We start from the raw sequence: 5,148 nt of genomic DNA, 5'->3' as shown, positions 1-5,148 counted from the left end.
TTCTAGCCTCAATTAGTAAGGGAATCAATGTTCCATCATATCCACAATTGGGTGTGTCATCAATTTTTTTTAACATCATATAAGAGAAATCAATTTAATCATTGTGGTAGGTCATGTGTACAAATCAATGTAATGTTAGATCTAAGACAATTATTCAAAGAAAATGAATTCAACATGTTGTTCCTCGAGATTTTTATATAGAAGAGACAATTGCAAGGTATGTTGTGGAGGACAATATCTTCCCAACTTTAAGCCTCAGGCTGACTCTTGGGCATAGGGGGTTATCCCTTAAACTATGACAAATATATCTATTTTAAATAACTCTTTCAAGCACTCTTGAATTCCTAGAAAAACAATAAACCAAGACCTACACAATGGGAACCTTAATTCCACATTGCAGATATACATGTTTCGAAGTGGAAGTATAATTTAAACACCAAGAAAGTCACAACAATTCTTTGTACTAAGAAAGAAGATATCAAAATTTTTAATAAAATGTATGAAATTTCAACTAAAATAAATAACCTACAACAGATTTATTAACAATCTTCTTTTCTTTTGTAAATCCAACAAAATTTTTCTATTGATATTTAATATAAAACCATATTACAACTGAGATTCCTTGAAATAGTTTATGGACCTGGTCCATCATACAAAAACCTATTGAAATCGCAAACCCAAAAACAACTACCAATTTGCCGAGAAAAATGACAAATAGTTACAACCAGAAAATCTTAGAGTGAAAACGATAGCTTGGACAACTTACTAACTTACAAAACTACTTTCTGACAAATTTATATAACTACTATGCATACCATCTCCATGGAAATAAAGACAGAAGAGAAAAAATATAACACACAACCACATAGAAAATAAAACATCGTGAACACATGTCTAGATAGTAGAAGGTCAAATAAATATTCATTCTTCCAGAATGATCACTGGTTGTGCTAGAGAAGAAGTTTCACTGACCATGTTAGTGAGGGTGGCATTGATAATCATTTCTCCATTATTTTTTCAGTATAGTTTGTATCTGATTCTATAGTGATGTAGTGCTCTACTTTATTCAAGCACGTTGCCATCTCGTCCATGTCATATCGAATGTCCCTCATGATTCTTTTCATTTCCTCTTGGTCAATGAAGAGCTTATAAGTGTCCACCTATTTGTCCCATAACACAATATGCAGTAGATTAGTCATTTGGATATGTTGAAAAATTCGAGTGCAAGAAGTGTAACCTTCGTTTCCTCCTTTTTCCTGGGTTAGGTACCCAGTTAGTTTTTTCTACATAGATGTCTGAGTCAAAGTCATACATTTTCTCACCAAATTATTTTTCTTCTAGGGTCTGAATATCCTGTCGAACCTCGAGAGGGACAACATCGAAAAAATTGGTCAGTGTTTCTAAACCAAAAGGATGGTGTTATCTAGAAGAGGAAGCCCTTGTTGAGCCTCCCTTGAAACTAATTAAGCATTGTCTCAGCGCCATGCGAAACCAAATCCTACAAATAAAATTTACAGAATATTTGTGGAACACCCCCCTGAAGGGTGATGAACAGACGACTGAACAAAGACGACCCCCAAGGACCCCCGCAACCATAGATAAAAGGACAGGTAGTTGAGAATTCCCTGGTGCCATCATGATACTGACGTCATCCAAGAATGTATAGCAATAGATTTTATAACAAAAATGAACCCAATACTACATGATTTACAACAATGAAAACTGAATTTCTCCCTGAGTTGTGCACGTTAACCCATGTATAGAATGAGCATGGAGGCTTCATTAGGGGAGAAATACCATGTCACGTGGGTTCATATTGGGGGATATATATTGAGGAAAAGATGACATAATATATTAAGCATATATTATGGGGTAAGGGGTTTTTATATTGGTGGGTATAAAAAATGGAGCTCAAAATTAATGAAAAAATAAAAAGGGGTATAAAAAATGTTAATGAAAAAATAGATACTTACAATATCTAGTGAAAGTAGGGTTTTTTTTTTTTTGAGGAGGAATCTAGTCCCGGGGCAATGAGGCGGAGGTGATGGAGGTCAAAAAATCTAGGGTTTCCGAGCTGTAGCAGGGGGGGTTCTCCATGGAAGGGTGCAAAGGAAGGAGCTCCACTCCCTCCTTCAAACAAGATGTGACCAGCAGGGGGAAAAAACCTATGGAATATGATAGAGGCCCTTCAAAGGGAAGGAACAGGAACAGTGAAGAGGAACAAGATGGATAGAAGTCAAAGGAGAATAACATTACTATAGAAAATGAAGAAGAAGACAAGGAACAGGGAACAAAAAACAAAGCACATATGGGCCCATGTAAGCCCAAAGCTGCTGTTACTCCCAAAGTTGTTTTAAATGAGCCTGCTCTGCAGGCACACAGGGATCATATGCAAACCTACGCAATCATTTGCAAATTCATGGGTTTATGGCCCATTTGAAAAGCCTTACAAATGTGGATATGATATCACTGGAAACCAAAAGGAAGCATTGACCTACACCTGGGGTCAAAGGGTTTGTTTACTGTGGTATTTGCAAACATCGAAGATAAGGATAGAGTTTTTGAAGGTGGACCCTACTTCTATGCTGTAGCAGGTCTCTATATGAGACCTTGTATCATGAATTTTGTCCCGGAACATGAGACCTTTACTTCGGTCCTAGTTTGGGTAAGACTCTATTATCTTCCACTTGATTATTAGCAAACAGAGTCCTTATCGGCCATAGGAAATAAGTTAGGACATTTTGTCAAAACTTTTGAAGCCACTAGGAGTGGAAAGTACACTTCCTTTGCTAGAATATGTGTGGAGATGGATCTCTCTGGAGCACTACCAGATGAGGTAATCTTGGAAGTTTTTGATGAAGAATGGGTAAAAACTGTGGATTACAAACATATTCCATTCAGATATCTCAAATGCCATGAACATGGGCACCTATTTAGGGATTTCCCTCTCACTAAAATAGAGAATAAGAATAAAACTAATGCAATGAAAGACTCTGAAAGCTTTCACAAAGTGGAAAACAAAGGAAAAGGAAGCAAGCGGGGGTCAAAGACACAAAAATCTGAAGGGCAACAAGCCAGTCAAAACAGGTTCCAAGTTTTGGAAGAGGAAGAAGGGATAACGACTGCAGACCAGATGAAGGGAGAAGGTTTAATGGAGGATGGGAAAGAAGAGGACAGGGAACAAACACCAGATAAAAATGAGCAGAAAGCAACGATGGTGAGTGATGCAGAAATAGAAATGGATCATGAGATGACCCAATGTGAGATGGAAACGGAGGACCAAGAACTTCAGGAGATTCTTGAGAAAGAGAATCTAGATCTGGAGGATTTCTTGATTCAAGGAACTAAGGAAGGGATAGACTCTTTACCTCCAGAGGAGTTCAACAGAGTCCAGCAACTATATATATGGAAAACCCAAAACAAAGGGCCGGAGAGGCAAAGAAACAAGGAAAAGCAGAGTAGCGAAGGGGTAAAAATGGTGAAATCCACACCAGGATTAGCACCCAGAAACCCAGGAAAAAAAGAGGCAGGAAAAAGCAGAACGAAATACTGATGGAATGTGGGAAGCTAACGATCGACTCAGGTAAGATGAAAGACCTAACTAGCTACTCCTTTACCAATCTTTAACAATGAAGTTTACTTCTTGGAATATTAGAGGTCTAGGTAGTAAAAGAAAACAGAGACTGATTAGTAATAGAATGAAACAAACAGCTCCGGATGTGATCTTCATCCAGGAAACCAAATGTTCCATTCAAAAAATAAAAGAGATTCATAGTAAATGGCTCAATCGTTATGAGTTTCTGGAAGTCAAAGCAGAGAATACAGTAGGTGGTATACTCACCCTTTGGAATCCAAATAAAATAGACATTTTAGATGCTGACGCATCTAGAGAATATCTATCAGTGGTCTTACAGCCTGTGAGAGATAAGGAAACCTACCAGGTCACAAATGTTTATGGCCCCCAAAGACTGGAGGGTAAACTCAAATTTCTAGATTCTTTGGAGGCACTCAGAGATAGACATTTAGGCATGCCATGGATATTGGGAGGGGATTTCAACATAATTAAATCACTTTCGAAGAAAAAAGGTGGAACCAGAGTTCTAAGTAAAGAAACTCTGAAGTTTCAGACTTTTACAGATATTATGAAGTTAGTGGATATTGTAACGAGTAATGGCATATTTACTTGGAACAATAAAAGAGGAGGAGAGTCTCAGGTGGCTTCAAAATTAGACAGATTTATGATATCAGAAGACCTTATGCTCAATGATAAGGAAATGTCAGCAAGAATTCTACCTTTTGGTGGCTCAGATCACTAGCTGGTTCATCTGGAGGTGCAAGCTATTGGTACGCCAGAATAGACCTTTTCGATTTGAAAACATCTGGCTTTCCCATCCAGATTTCACCAGCAACATTGCCAAATGGTGGTCAGAAGATCTGAACATTCAGGGCACAAGAATGTTCCTTCCTCAGAAAAGACTAAAACACATCAAGTTCCGGCTCAAGGATTGGAATAAGAATGAATATGGCAATATTTTTGAAGCTAAAAAAGCAGTAGAGGGTAAAATACAGGAACTCAACCAACCCCTTATCACAAATGGCTTCGATGAAACCATAAATGATCAGGCCACCAAATGTAATCAAGAATGGGAGAATTTATGCAAACAAGAGGAAGTATTTTGGAGGCAAAAATCGAGGGTTCAATGGCTCAATGAAGGAGAAAGAAATACTAGATTTTTCCACAGATCTACATATGGCGAAAAGAGTTCACAACAGAATTTCGATGATCAAGGATGAGGGAGGCATTCTTCACAACTTTCATGCAGAGATAGAAGAAGTACTTGTTAAGAACTTTCGAGGCATAGTCAAGGAAACATGTTATGATAGAGAAAACTCCATCAGAAACTTCACAAGACATATACCTAGGCTGGTGTCTAGAGAGGACAATTTCAACCCTAACAAGCTAGTAACTGAAGAAGAGGTCAGTGAAATGCTCAAAGAAATGCAAAATGGTAAAGCACATGGCCCAGATGGTTTCAATTTAGATTTCTTCAAGCCTTGCTAGAATATTGTAAAACAGGATATTCTGAATGTTGTAGAAGACTCTAGGATAAACGGAACTATTTTGAAAGCCCTGAACCCATCCTTCAT

The sequence above is a fragment of the Pinus tabuliformis genome, chromosome 9 (genome assembly GCF_031772625.1).
Source record: "Pinus tabuliformis cultivar Carrire ecotype Pingquan chromosome 9, CPIR1, whole genome shotgun sequence".
NCBI lineage: Eukaryota > Viridiplantae > Streptophyta > Pinopsida > Pinales > Pinaceae > Pinus > Pinus tabuliformis.
This window is presented reverse-complemented; position numbering follows the sequence as displayed.